Source organism: Cynocephalus volans, chromosome 5 (assembly GCF_027409185.1).
Source record: "Cynocephalus volans isolate mCynVol1 chromosome 5, mCynVol1.pri, whole genome shotgun sequence".
Classification (NCBI taxonomy): Eukaryota; Metazoa; Chordata; class Mammalia; order Dermoptera; family Cynocephalidae; genus Cynocephalus; species Cynocephalus volans.
Window position 1 is genome coordinate 45732337 of NC_084464.1, and position 15552 is coordinate 45747888.

The window sequence follows — 15552 nt, forward strand, 5'->3', positions numbered from 1 at the left end:
TTCAGATATCTCAGACCCCATTTCACAAGCGATCCTCTCCCTGTTCTGCCAAGCAGAGGAGGACAGCAGAGATGGGTGGTTTTGGCAGAACAGGGAGAGGGGTGATTGGTTCTGTGCTGGGCACACAGTGGAATGCACTAGAGAAATATGTGTGGAAGGAAAGAGGGAAGGAGGACAGGAGGATGGTGGAAGTAATTCCCTTGCTTAATACCAACAGAAACTAAGGCGGGGAAAACTTTAAACTGATTGCCCCTGCCTTCTCCCAACCTATGATTCCCTCCAGTCTCCTTTCTGTGAAGCTCACATTCAAGAAGCAGCTGAGACCCTTCCTCCTCCAGGAAGCCTGCACTGATTATTCCCATTCCCGCTCCCTCCTTCCTCCACAGTTAACGCCACAGAGCTGCCCTCATGTTGTCATTTAGCACTGATGAGCCTGGGAGCACATTAAAGGACTGAATGGACAGCACTGCCCTCACCTCTACATCCTCTGTGCCTAGTCCAAGGCTCAAAACACAGGAAATGCTCAACAGCTGACCAGACAAAGCCGGGTCCCTGCCCAGAGCCAGCACAGCAGCCCCACTGAGGCAGAGCCCAGGGCAGGGGGTGTGCAGCAGCACTCCCAGACCACACACCTTGCACTGAATTCTTACAAGCCTGTTGTGTGGTCAAGCATGGAACACAATCCCTTCTGCCACGACCACTCAGACATTCAGTGTGGCATTCAAATGTGTGCTGAGCGCCGTCAGTGTGCCGGGGCCTGCTCTGGGCACTGGAAACTGTGGGGAGTGAAACAGACATAAACACCTGCCCTGGGAAGCTGACATTCTGGGGGATAGGGTCAGGGAGGTGGACACAGGAGAGACAGTAAATACATCAACACATAGATGTGTGGCACTTCAGGGGACCAGGGGCTATGAACGAAAATGAAGCAGGTAAGGGGATAGGGAATGACCCAGAGGGGATTTTTTTAGAAAAGGATAATCAGGGAAGACTTCTCTGAGGAGTTGGCATTTGATCGGAGGTTACTGGAAGCAGTGAAGGCCTGAGCCGCATGGCTATCTGGGAGAAGAGCAGCCCAGGCAGAGAACAGCAAGTGCACAGGCCCCAAGGTGGGCATAGGCTTAGGTTCAGACTGTGCTTGCTAGGAGGCCAGTGTGACTGGAGGGAGGACCAAAGAGATAAGGCCAGAGAGGGCACCCAGCACAAGATCAAGTGGGACCTTATGGGCCATGGTGTGGATGGAGAAACAAAGGGCCACTGGAGGGCTTTGAGCACAGCAACAGGTAGGGACTCATGACAAGAGAAACCTGAAGCCCAGAGGGCAGCCACATGCAAAGGCCACAGTAAGTATTGTTGAAAGGCTCCACTGTTGGACACAGTGAGGCAAGCAAGTCTCATCGGCCTTTGGTCCCACCAGTTCAGCCCAGAAAACGCCCAGCCCCGAACCTTCCTCCTCTCCCCGAGCCATGGGGCCAGCTGCCAAGCTCGATTGCCCAGATCTCCTCCAACTAGCAGGCCCCAAGTCCATGCAGACCCCAAGTCCATGCAGACCCCAGGCCTCTCCTTCCCACTGCAACTCCCCCCATCCCTACAAGCCATCACCATTGCTAGTTTTCCAGCACGAGACCGAAGTGGGCAAGTATCTTTGCTTGCAGCTGTTGCTATTGTGGGCTTCGCTGCTAGTGCTGCTTCCTCCTCTCTCCTCCCTCTTCCTGTCCCCCCTCCTTAACCCAGAGCTCCCCCAACCCCAGCACTGCCCTGCAAAGCTGAAGCCACTGGCTTAGCCAGACTCTGTCTTGCACAACGTGAACATAACCACCATGGTGAGTGCAATTCCCATCCCTAGGCCATAAAGGCCAGGCACCAAGAAGGGGCAGGAACAATCATCTGCCAGAAGTTTAAGAATCCAGGCTGAGTCCCCAGTCTATTCTATACTTAAACCTAAAAAATCCTATAGTTATTTTTACTGGAAGTCATGGCCCCCACTAGAAAAACAGGTACAGGGACTAGTTTCTGTCACCCTAAGGAGCAGAGGGGTGGCTGGGCTAGGTCTTGGTCCTGATGCAGATGGCCCAGCCCAGGGACAGCAGCTGGCTGAGCTGTCCTGGGACCTGCCATCATCATAGCCCAAGGATGGCCAGTGCCTTCTCCAGGAGAACCAGGAGGCTTAACTAGACACCATGGCTTGTTCATCAACATGGCTTAGCCCCCAAATGGCATGGGCTGTCATTATGGGCTGGCATTTTCCAATTACTGTAGATAATATCTACCTTAACTGAACGGGGTCCAGATAATGTCGTTATGCACTGTGTTCCCCAATTTATTTAATATACCTGTGTACACATATATTTATGCCTCACTACTGCCATGAAATTGCTCAACAGTGAGGTTAATAATAAAACATTTTGACAGGAGTCATCAGCTTTAATTTAAGGGGTGATTTTTACTATCCTTGTGGTGCTTGTGTTTCCAAGGAGTCAAGAGGAACACGGACAGACGGGAATGGCCTCTCTCAGGCCTGCAGGCTAGGAGATGGGGTAGGCAGGGCTGCGGGGTGGGCTGGATGCTAGCAGGCTTCATCTCTCCTAACCAAGTGCCATTTCCATGCCTCCTTTTCCAGAGCAGGCTCAGGCAAGGAAAGACAGGTGGAGGGGAGTGGAGGGGAACCAAGGCTTGTGACTCTGGGACTAGCAGGGAGAAGGAAATTGGTTTGGAATGAGGAGCTACCAGCCTCAGTTCAGTTGGGATACAGCAGGGACAGGGAGGCCAGAGACAGTACACAGACAGGAGAGAGAGAGCTGGCAGGATCAAGAGAAAATGCAGCCTGCACTCTATAAGGGCCAAAGGCAGTGAAACCTCTAAATTAATTTTTGATAGTCACTTGCTAACTAGGGAAGAGTTGGCACTCATGAAAACAAGCTCTCCCTGCTCTTTCCAGGAGCTGACATCAGATGGATGGGAGTTACAGAAAGCTAGTGTCCACTGCTCCAGGTCAACTGCCCACCAGGACAAGCCCCTCAGCCTCCTTCCTCAGGTCAACTGTCCACTGGCAGCTCTTCTGCCAACCCCAGGGAGCAGGGCCTGAGTCCACATGCCAGCTCCCCACAGGCCCTCTCCAGGCGGCAAAGGCAGCTGCCACTCTGCAGAAGCGAGATAACCTTCCAGCCAGCAGCCAGCAGGCCCAGCTGCCCAGGCTGCCAGCCGGCCCTGCCTACTGGAAAGTTGGGTTCTAGGCCAAGCAGAGGAGGACAGCAGAGATGGGTGGTAATTAGGGGCTGCAGCTCTACACTTGTCTAGGGGAGAGGACACATCTATCGGCTGTAATTATAAAGCTCAGAAGTCCGTGGGTCCTGCTCTCATCTTTTCCTGCCAGCTGTTCCCCTGCATCAGGGTGGGTAGGGTGTGGCCAAGCATCCTAGATGCTGGGCTGTGGACCCCTATGGAAGGGGGTAGGGGCTGGGGATCCTTCCAGGCCTGGGCCTGGCCCCCTGATCCTCCTAGCTAGCACCTGGTTCACTCACAGGCTCACTTACTCGCCTGCTCTCTCATCTACCTCAGGCTGCCTGCTGCTGTGCAAGTCGCTCCCTCCCAGAGACGTCACGCCTCCAACAGAATGAAGACGCCCAGACGCAGGTCGGCGAAGAGGGAGGAGGAAAGAGAGAGGAGCAGCCTACGCAAGGCCACTGAGGCCGAGAAAGCAGCTCAACTCCTGGCACCTCCCGCCGCCCCCTCTGCTTGCTCAGGACCTGTTCTGTGACATGCAACATGCCCCCCCCCCCAATCTCTCTCCTGAATGCCTGAAAATCCATTAGCAGAGCATTCCTTTGGGTTAAGCTTTGCCATCTTCCTCTCCAGGTCTCTCTTAAATGTAACTGCCCGTCAGAGGGGTAGCCCAGGAGGTGACTAAGACCTGGGGGGGACAGGGAGGGATAACTTTTGGGTATTTTTGTTGCTGAGATGTGTGAAGGTATCAGCAGGTGGGGAAAAGCTTATGTCTAAGACGACAAAAGTTGGGGGAGGTGAAGACAGTGATCACCTAACTCACAAGTGCACAAGCCCACCCATCCCAGGGATAAGTAGAGGCTCTGGGGCCCCATCTTCAGAGGACCTCCACCCCAAGTATGGGATTCTGACTAAGGGCTGGCAAGGCCCTCCAGGAAGTGGTCTTCTGGAGGCCTAGGAGAGGGGACAAGCGCTTCAACCTCCACTCTCTGTCACAGCCAGGCCCTCTTCCCAGGCCCTCTTCACTAGCCCCCAGGGCCTGCCCACAAGAGGTGAGGCACCCCCTGTCCCTTGGGGGACCACACCGAGGACTCTCCATACTCCTCTGTGGGAACTCTGCCACCTCAGGAAAGGCTCCTGTGAGTCCTCACCTCCTCATGAAAGCTGTCCCACTACCTAGGTCCTGAAGGCCCTGAGGCCCTGTGGCCCTGCGTGCAGACCCAGAGCCAGAGGCCCAGCATCCCATGTGCATCCGGGGAAAAGTAGGGCAAGCCCAGGACACACCCTGGAGGAGAGGGGAGATGGGAATAAGAACATTCTTCACTCCCACCAGGGGCTGACCCTAAGGAGGTGAGGCTGAGTGCTGCAGAATAGCAGGGGTGGGGGTGGGGTGCTCCATATGGAGACCCTTGGAGCACTGGCCTCCTGGCCTGCCCTAAGCCCCCACTCTCACCCCAGGATGGACAAGGGAAGGGACTGTGATGGAAACCACACACTCTCCCTCTCCCATCACCTCGGTCTTTCTGCCAGACTGACAGAGAGGCAGCCAGGCTCTGACAGACACTTGGCTTCATCACCCCGCTAGGCAAGCCCAGTTAAGTCGGTGTCCGGAAAAGCCAGCTTTCTTCCAAGCCAGGGGCAGAGATGGTGACCGACCAGACAGAGGAAAGAAAGAAGCAAAGCGCCCCCTCCAAAAAGGACTGAAAGTCTGAGGCGGGAGTGTCACTCAGGGCTTGGGGGCAGGGGGCGCTCGAACGTTCGAGCCTCAAGACTCCTTGCCGCTGTCGCCGATGCCCCATCTCCGCACAAAAGCTTCAGACCGCCGGGGTGCGGGGGCGCCTCGCGCAGTAGGGGCCTCCACCTCCCGGCCCCGCCTCCGCGCGGGGAGGGGACGCCTGCGAGCGCCGGGGAAGACCGACCCCGTAGCGGGGACCCCCCAACACGCGCATGCACGCACACATATGCACACACACATGCACACGGCCGTTCCGCTCACCAGGCTGCCGCGTAAAGGCGCGGGTCGTCAGGGTCCCGGGAAGAGAGAGTCCCGAGTGTCCGGAGAGAGCCTGACCCTGAAGTCCCGGAGCCGCAGGGCGACCCCAGACCCAGGGCGCCACCCCAACCAGCCGTGGCCGCGGGCAAGCGGTCGCCGGGCTCTGGCCGGTGTTGAAGGCGGCGCTAGACCGGACACGGGAACCGGACGCGGTGCCTGGCAAAGGGACCAAAGCGCGCGAGGCTGGCGCTGCCCTCCCGCCGGGAGACGGGAGAGAAGAGGTGCAAAGAATGCCCCGCGCCCCCGCCTGTCCTGCCTCTCCGCAGAGGGGGCGCGCTAATGCCACCGATGCCACTTGAGAGCTGCCACGACCCTCCCATCCTGTGGAACCTGACATAACCCGCATACACAGAGACAATACTTTCCCCCAGCCCCCCCCCCAAAAAAAAACCGCTGCCCCATTCCCTCCCTCAGGGGAACCCGGAAAGCCGACCCTAGCCCTGAAGGCAGACTCTCTAGTCCGGGTCCCGTGCCCTCTGGTCCCGAGAGCTCCGGTCCGCTGGCCCTCTTCCAGGCACCCAGAGCGCGGGAGCTCGCCGGAGGCCACCTCCCCCAGTCTCGGTGTCCCCGCCGCAGCCCGCAACCCAGGAGGCCGGAGGGCACGGTCCCCTATGCCGGTCCCCCTCGGGCCACAACTCACCACGCGCCGGCGAGGTCTAAGCCACGGCGGGGAGTCGGCTGCGCGCCTGCCTGCCCAGCGAGTGCAAGGAGGCGGCGGCCGGAGGCTCGCTTCTTGCGGTGCCCAGAGCCCGGGCCGCGGCGGGCGGCGCTGACGCTGCGGACCGAGCCAGGCGCAGAGCCGCCCGGAGTCCCGGACGAAGCAGGGATGCGCTGGCGGCCGCCGGCAGGAGACGCCGCCAAGCGCGCGGCGTTCGGCACCTGCTCCGGCGAGAGCTAGCGAGAGAGCCGGAGATCGGCGGCAAGCCCTGCTCCTGCTGCCGCGGAGCCCGGCGTCTGAGCCGGAGGGAGCGGGCGAGGCGGCTCCCGGGAGCTGGGTCCGGCCGAGGGCTCCGGGCTGGGAAGGGAGCGGAGCGGCAGCCGACAGCGAGCGCAGCCCGCCGAGGTGCGGATGCCCGGCGGCGCCGCGGTAGCGGCAGCAACAGCAGCAGCAGCAGCAGGAAAAAAAATGAGAGCGAGCAAGAGAGGGAGCGAGAAACGGGGAGAGCGAGGAAGACGCGGAGAGGAGAGGCTGCGGGAGGGGGCGGGAGCGCCGGGAAGCGCAAGGGGGCGAGGGGGCCGCAGCCGCTCGGCCCGGCGCCCACAGCAGCTGCCGCACCCAAGGAGGCTCGAGCCCAGCCCGGCAAGTTTGCGCTGCAAGTGCAGACAGAGCGCGCTGCGCTTCCGCTGGCCTTTTAAAGAGGGAGCACCTGGGCGCCCACCCCTACCCCGCACCTCCGCCTCCGGAAGGAAGGCCGGGACGCTCGCAGAACCCTACCACCCCTCACACCCGCCCCGCTGTCGGCTCCCCTCCCACCACACACCCCGGCGCCCTCTCCCGGAAGCCCCCCACGTCCCCCTTCTCCCCATGCGCGTGCCAGCTCACCAACCCCTAGAACGGCGGGGACCCCTCCTCACCCCAGAGGTCGAGGGTCAGGGAACATAGCTTCCTGACACACACCCTGAAAAGTACAGCAAAGCACAGGGACGCAAAGGGGCGCGCTATTCCCACCCCGGTGCGTCACTAGATCCCCCAGCCGCAGAGCCGCTCCTCACACACCCGCGCGCACGTGGCGTATGCCCTCATGTGACATGTTCATTTGCACACCCAACTTCTCCAGGTTCAATCATATGACAAGGGGGAAAACTGACAGCAGTGAGGCAAATCCATTTGTCCCAGGTCTCACAGCCTGTGGGGGGCACACTTTCCACTGAACCCCGCCATCACCCGAGAAACTCAGCAGGCTAGGGGAACACCCTATCCGCTGGCGCAGAGCACGCTGGTCTCCCTCCGACACCGTTTGCAAAGTTTAACAGGTGACCTGCACCGTAGGCTGCAGTGAGCCTAGAAAGGTATCCCACAGCCAGCCACAAGCTGGAACCGCAGCTCTACTTCCTTTCCTGAGGGGGCTTCAGAAAAATCGCAGAAGGTTGTCTTAGATGCAGGCAGGGGCAAAAGTGAGGGAGGGAGCCTCGCAGCCCTCTTAGGATTGCAAGAGCATCTCCTCCCAGACTGCAGAAGTGGCTTCAATTAGAGCTGTGACGTGTGACTGTCCTTGTCCCGAGGAGGGTGCACAACAGTGCCAGTGCTCTGGAGAAAGAGGGTAGCTGGCAGCAGAGCTAGAGAGGCTGTCCAGGGGTCTCCGTCCCCTTAAGTACCTCTGTCCTCCTGGCTGACCTGCAGAGTGCCACCTTGTGTGTGACTGTGCCTAGGCCTGGAGGGGTTCAGCTGCCCTCACAGCCCAACTCCTAATTTCCACAAATAACCTTATAGGTCAGGGGACTATCTGGGGGAGTGTGGAAATAACGTGGACTGATGCCCACACACACACACACACACACACACATACACACACTGATGTGCCCTTTCTCCCTCCACACCCCTTATCCAATGCCCCTTGCTCCTTCCCACAAGATATGCTCAGGCTCCACCTCCTCCAGAACTCCGGACTATGCCAGGCCAGAATCACATCTGGTTCACAATCATTCATGCAGTGCCTGGCGCCATGCCTGAATCATAGTGTGGGTTCAAGGAATGCTTGGTGAATCAATAAATGTTGGCAAAGCATGTACTTTCTTTGCTGTCACATGTAATGGCCAAGTCTCATTTACCCAATCAGCCTGAAGTCTCTGATGGAAGGGCCAGATTCAGATTGTTCATTCATTCATTCGTGTTTTGTTTTGTTTTGTTTTTTAAATGCAACCAACACTGACAGAGATCCCGCTCCATTCCCAGCCCTGGTAATACACACATGGCCGAACACAATCCTGCCCTTGAGGAGTGCACCCCATGGCCATTCGAACCTTGACACGGTGCATTTTATAGAGACATGAGTGAAGGCCACAATAGTTCCTGCTGCCCAGAGGCTCTGCCCAGCCAAGTGTGCACAGCTCTGGGCTTACAGGGAACTCAAGTCATTTCTAGAGAGGCTATGTCCTTGGGAACAGCCTGCCTGCGTCCAAACCAGAGTCTGTGTGTGTACCTGGGTCATCCTGCCCAAGGTCCTAAGTTTCCTATCTGTAGAACAGGATTATGACACTGACCTCAAAGGAAGACTGCAGGAATAGGGTGCAAGTTGTTCACTGCAAGAGGCCCCACAGTTGAGGGGGTGCAGAGAGGCTCAGATTCAGCCTGCCTTGGTCTTGACAAGTGGCACATCCTGTCATGAGGCTAAGTATGCCTAAAAGATGGGGTTCCTTTTTCTGACTCACTAAGAGGTACCATATGGGCTAGTGCCTAGGCCCTCCTTACAAGACAGTCGTGAAAAGGGAATGAAATATGGTATGTTCAGTGCCCAGTCCTGTATTCAGGGGGGCCACTGCAATTTTTAACATTTTTAACAGAACATAATCCCAATATCTTTTTGTTGAATAAATGAAGAAACGAATGAATGAATGATTAATTAAACTGAAAATAACACAAACCATGGTTTATTGAAAGCCAAAACTAACACGGCCACTCTCCCCACCCCCTGCCCCTCAATGTTGCCTTCACTCTGGCCATAATTATCCTGCCCCCACCCCCCACCAGCTGTGTGGCAGAAGGCTGGGCAGGCTATATTTTTCAGGGGTTAAAAAAAGAAACACTGTTGGCTGGCAGATGGCTGAGTTTGTAGACTCGTCCAGTTTGCAGGTTCCCAGCCTGAGGCCTAGCTCTTCTGGGCAGCAGCCACCCCGGGCCACTCCAGTCCTCCAGACTTCCATGGCCCCATAGTGCACAGCCATCAGCTCACCTGTGGGCCCCAGCTTGTCTAGCTAGGACACCTTCTTCTCCCTCTTGCTCTCCTTCTGCTGGGTGGTAGCTGACTTGACATGGCAACAGACACAGAGACACACCAAGTCACACATACATACCCCTCAAGGAACTTCCACTGGTGTCCTCTGCCCTGGGGGAGCTAGGGAGCCACAGCTATGGGAGAACAGTGATCAGAAGTGACCTCAAGGAATCATGCAGCAGGGCCCCAGCCTGGACCAGGCTGCTCCAAGGCCTGAATTCCAAACCCCCTCTTCAGCAAGCTGACCCCACCCCCCAGCCATGCTCTGATGGGGAGGGGTCAGGGTGGGGGAGGAGGGCATAGGGCTGGAAGCCAAGAGGCCCAGATCTCTGTGCTAAGAACTGTGTGATGTGAGGGAGTCCCTCGGCCTCTCTGAGCACTGGTTTCCCATCAGTGAGACCATGGGCTGGGCTGAGCTCTCTAAGGATGCTGGGATTCAGAGTTGGGTCTCATTTTGAAACCTGTAAAGGAGGCTGACCTGATACTGGTGGGGTAAGCAGAGTGGCAATTCTAATCCACCAGTCCCTGCACCAATCCTCATGTGCACGGGCTTACCCAGGGAAAATGAGACACCATCTCAGCATTGGAGCAGGGAGCACTGAGGGGAAGAAAGACAGACAGGCAGTCCTAGAGAAAATAGTAATAGAGTCCCATGTCTGTTCTTCATGCCTCTGTGACCTGGAAGTTCTTCCTGAGGTCTGACCTAACTCCCTCCTGCTGCAGCAGATGCTTTCTTCCTGCTCTTATTCTGGCCTCCCTGGTGAGGGAAAACAACTCCCCCCACCCCCCGCCTTCCCATCCATTGTGTTGGCAATTCATACCCATGAAGCTGCTTCTATGACCTCCATCTCTTGTCTTTGAAAATCCTGAAGTTTAGGATTTGTTGAAATAAATCAATGTGAGCTTGAAGGTACAGGAGCCCTGGGAGAGCCTGGCAGACCTGGAACACCTGATAAATGGTCCCCAGGTTGAGTTGACCCAGCCACCACCTCAGCCTCAGAGTTTGATGGGTTTCAATTTTGGTTTCCCCTAAACCAGGTCATTAGATGGAAATGTCTCTGATGGAGTTTGTTTAAACAATAACTGTCCCCTGGCAGGACATTTCCAGGATGAAGAGCTCAGTATGAAGAGAACACAATGGTCCCAGGCTTTCCAGAGAGTCATAAGTCACCCTGAAGGTACCGAGGAGGAGGAGTCATGGGCTGGGGTCAGAGGCTGAGTTAAGAATCCCGGGGCAAGTCTTGTCTACTCTGCTGGGATGGGGGGCGGAGGGGTCGTGGGGGCTGTCCAGTCCCTCTCCTTCACCTCATGGGAGATATCCAGTCTCAAAGGCATGGGCACTTAGAAATTCCCCCAGCCCAGGCTCTGGGACAGGCTGGGACAAGGTGTGAGTGACATCGCTGAAAGCTAGCAGATGCTCTTTCTTAGGCGGGTATGAATGCAGCCTCCAGGAATCCTCCCAGCCCTGGAGCTTTCTTCCCAAAACCAAACCTCTGGCTTGGAGTAATGAGTTGGCTAAACTACAGTCCCCTTTCCACAATTCCAAACTCCAAAATGCTCTGAAAACCACAGGTTGCCCTTAAGTTTTCGGCAAACTCATTTGGCGACAAAACCTGACATTAAAGCTATTTGCTGTCACTATCTAGCTCCTTCCGTGAGAGATACTCTCCACTTCGCTGCAGCACTGAATGCCAGCGAGCCTTTGTTTTCAGTATACTTCCCCAGGACTCCAGGGGGTGCTGCATACTATATGGTATTTGCACCATATTATCTTTCTAAATTCCAGAAAGAGCTGGCCCCAAGGGTCTCTGAAAAGGGTCTATGCACCTGTAATTTGGACCAAGGGCTTTCCCAGGCACACAGCACACTCCCATCTACACCCTCCACCTGCCAGGCAGGTGGTGAGACAGACTGGCTGGGCCAGCGGCTGAAAGCAGAAAGAGTGGGATCTGATCACAGCGCTGTTAAACCCAATTGCCCAGGACCAGATACATAAGCCAGGCCAGGATTTAGGGTACAGCACATTCAGCACCAGTATGCTAAAGAGGCCTTAACACATGCTGCAAGAGTGCCCCACAAAAGTGGGGGTACAGGACAGGGGTTAGAGGCTGGCCTGGGGTCTCTGTCTCTTCCCACCCGCATGGAGGTCAAGGCAGCTGGGAAGGAGGGGACGCTCACGAGTGGGTGGAGGTGGGTGGGCAGGGGAGGAGCTATGGGTGGGGTGGGTAAAGAGAGAGAATGCTCCAAGTTCAACTTTAACTTCTTCAACCTTCTGCTCGAGCTCCCTAACCTGCAAGATGATGCTTCCTCGTCCCTTCCTCAGCCTCAGTTTCCCCACCTATAGGGCTGAAGAGAGCAAGAAGGCAAGGAAGGAAAAGCAGGGGACGGGGGGAAACTTCTTCCTCCAGTGGCCGTGGGTCAGGAGTCAAGAGAAACCAGACTAGAACTCCTCCTGCTGCGGGCAGAGAGGAGGGAACAACACATTCAAGGAGACAAGAGGAACGGGGGCAGGGCAGGAAGTGGCAGAGTGGGTGCTCAGTGGTTGTCTCTAAAGTGAAGGTCCTGGTGCACCCGGGCACAGGCGCTCACTGAGCCCCTCCTGCGCCCTTCCTATGGCACTGAGCACCAGGTGCAGCCTCCAGCTTAAGGATGGCCAGGAAGGGAGGGGTTGCTGAAGCCAGGAGGTCCAGGGATCCCTTGGAGGAGGTAACACTGAATCAGACCTTGAAAGATGAGTAGGATTTAGAAGAGCTGAGAGACCCAGACAGGGGAAGTGGGTGCACAACCAGACTGAGCTCCTGGACCCTCCACAGGACTGAGACTGTGCCAAGTATACACTAGGTGCCCCATAAATGTTCAATTGTTAAATGAATGGATTACTGCCCACCTGGAGAGAAAGACTTCCTCTTTTTCCTCCTTGATTTCCATTTTCTCCTCCTCCTTCCCTCTCCTCTTCCTCTCCTTCTTTTTTCTTAAAACTCAGGATTTTCCAGTCTCTCTGCCATGCTGCAATTTAAAACTACTTATCATCTCTCTCTCCACATGTCCGGGGGCTGTCAGCTGTGAGCCAAATGTCATTAGGATGGATGTCACAAGCAGGATGTCAAAATACAATTAACATTTAAAAGCCCCTCCCGCTTGCAGCCTCTGGCCAGCCTGCTCCTTTGGCTGAGTGGCAGAGCTCTGGGAACGAGGAGGAGCAGCCAGGTGACAGGCGAGGGAGGGGACTCAGTCCAGCTGGCCCTGAAAGAAGACCTGCAGGAAGCAGGGCCCAACCTGGAAAGGGAATGCCTTTGCTTTGCTACGCCCCACCTGAAGTGCCTCCTCGTGCTCTTCCTGAGACCCCACCAATCCTTTCTCTCCCTCCCCGTTGCGATCTCGTGCACACACTCTATGGACCATCCTGGCTGCAGACACTCCACCACACCCACTGTCCTATCAAGCGTGTGTCCAATGCCACCGCCCTACTTTGAGCCTCAGTGTCCTCAACTGTCAAATGGGAATCACGATGCTGCCTGACTCTCGGGCCTGTTCAGGGGTGAGAGGGAAGAACGGTACGGGCCCCTGTGGTTGTGGCCTTAGATTGTACCTGGTGGCTCTTGTCCTCCAACCAGGCCCCAGGCTCTTGGGACAGGGCAAAGGCCACATAGCCTAGTCGACAGATTGACAGCAAGATTGAGAATCCCTGGATGCCCCTCTGTCAGTGTCCCCCCACACTCCAGCCTTGGTCCTACTTAGGAAGCTCCTGGACAGTGGGAAGGAAGCCCCAGCATTTGCTCTCTTCCCAAGGAGGACCCAGAGAGCTGACAGGACAGGAATCTGGAAACGACCCCCAGGACCTACCACTGGTGGAGTCTCAAGGAGCATCAATCCCACGCAGCCTGTCTCCAAGGCCTTGTCACTGCTGCTGAGGTGTCTCCAGCCCCCACCATGGACAGCCAGGGAGGCTGGGCTTACCTGGATAAACTACGATCAAGACAGAGGAAGAGAAGTGTCATGGTCCAGTCCAGGGGCTGAGGTCACAGCTGCACCACCCCCACCACCTCCACTTCAGTCATGGGGAAACCTGAGCTGCAGGGATTCTGCTCCCCTGGAGGCCGCCGCATCTATTCAAACACCCATCGCCCTCCTCCTTCTCCTCAGCTTTCTCTCTCTCTTCCTTTACCTGTCCCCCACCCCAATCAATCCATCACCCAGACCCCCCAAAGAGGACAAAGCAGTGCTGGGAAGAAAAGCCCACACCCGCCAGCTCCTACCCTTGTGGGCTGCATTTTAATGGCATTTGATTGGATCGGATGCGCTTTTAATTCCCTCCTGGGACATCAGAAGGAGGGTAGAAAAGAATCTTTAATTCATCAAACTGAAATATTAATAGAATTCCAAGCAGCTGGATGGGGGTATGCGGCCCCCACAATGGAAGAGAAGTGGGCAGGCAGGAGCAAGGTGGGAATATGGCTGGGCATGGGGACAGGGAGCCTCTCAGCAGGGCTGGGCCTGTGGAGCCCGGGCTGCATGTGGGAATAGGCAGCACATTTGAGCGCCTGCTGCCTGCCCGGTGCTCTTCTAGGTAACCATGCAAGTGCATCTAGTCCCCTCTACAGCTCTGAGATGAGGGGCCAGTATTATGAGTCCATTCTACAAATGGGACAGCTGAGAGGCACAGAGACCAAGCCTAAGGTTGCACAGTTGATGGGGGGGGTCCAGGTGTGAGCCCCCACAGTGCGACCCTGGAGACCTCACCTGCTCAGACATGCAAACTCCACCCTGGAAGGGGGAAAAGAGGGGCCCTGGTCAGGCGACCCAAGGCCTCCCACCATGCACGCAGTTACATCTCTACATCCCCACACCTGAGCATCTCCTCAGCCTTCCCTATCTCAGGAATCTGCATCAGCCCTTCAGGCTACAGATGCACAACCAGGGCCTAGGGAGGCCAGGGCTGCAGAGCAATTTAACACAGAGCTCAGTCTCTGGCATCAGCCCCTGCCCCAGATTCTAGACAGCCCCAGCTCCAAGCCCCTATCCCCCCAGACCCAGGGCTTCTCTGCCCTCCATCCCCTGGGGTCACAGGAGTACTGGGGACCCTGAGGCAGCAGCCTTGGCTTGGCTCCACCAAGTGTTCTGCGCCTGCTAGTAAAGCCAGAACCACCTTGCCAGGGGCAGAGGTTTTTCCCACACACTGCAGAGGTTGTGGCTGATGGCAGACCCTCTCCCAAGAGCAGTCTGTAAAATGGGAAGAACAGAGCAGGAAGAACCTCAGGGGTATGAGAGTAGAAGCCAGTGACATAAAAGACCCCATGTGTTCCTGGGAGCCAGCGCCAGGCACAGGACCAAGTGGGGGTGCTCTGAACTGTTAGTGGAGATGGGCTGACCCTGGCGCTGGCACTCCCCTGGTTAACAGGCTGTGTAGTTAAAGGCTAGGCTCTTTCTTCACCTGCAGGCCCACTACACCTGCATTCAGCCCAGTTGTGACACTCATCACTGCGTGGCCACTTGACCTCTCCAGCCTCGGTTTCCTCTTCGATAAGGAGGGGATGGTAAAGCCCCCAGCCCAGCAGGACTGCTCTGCTGGCTGGGTAAGCTCGTGTGCACTGCCGCTGCTGGCACACAGTCATCCGGTCCTTGCTCCCCCAACTGCACCCGCAGCCCCAGACCCTGGTCCCTCCGTTCTCCCTCACTTCGCTTCTCCACCTCCAAACTCCCTCCCCTATCTTCAAGGCCCAGCTTTAGTATCATCCCTCATCCAGAATTCTAGACCATCCCGTTCACTGGTCTGCCTTTCCCAGCCTGGGAGGGCTAATGTCCCCACTCCCCCATTTCTTTGGTCCAGCTTGTTTACAGTCGGTGGGCAGCAGATGTCCATGGTAGAAGGATGAATGAGCGGACAGATGAATGGTTAGAAGGATGGATGGTCCTGACCCGCCCACCCCCCTTCAAGTTTAGACCTCAGGAAGCGCGTGGGAAACGTGGGACAAAAGAAGCGAAGGGAGGGAGGGGAGGACGGGAGGGCGGAGCCTGCACCCGGGCCCCAAGTCGCTGCCTGCCTGCGCCTGTCAGAGGCGTACGCAGGAGAAGGGCCTTAGTGTCCCCAGGATGAAGGGCCCACAAATGCAGGAAGAGCACCTCTCGGGCGCCCCAGGCTGAGAAGGGGCGCAGGAGCCTCCCTTCTGGACAGCGTCAGCCTGGGCCTCGCTCCGCGCCACCCGGGCTCCCCATCGCGGACCCGCAGCGCCGCCCGGTGGCCGAGCGCCCTCACTGCACGCGCCGGCCCGGCCCGGGGCTGGTCTCCGCGGAGCGGAGCGCGACCCAGGCCCGGGTCGACGTCGCCGGCACGGCTCTGCACCTTCC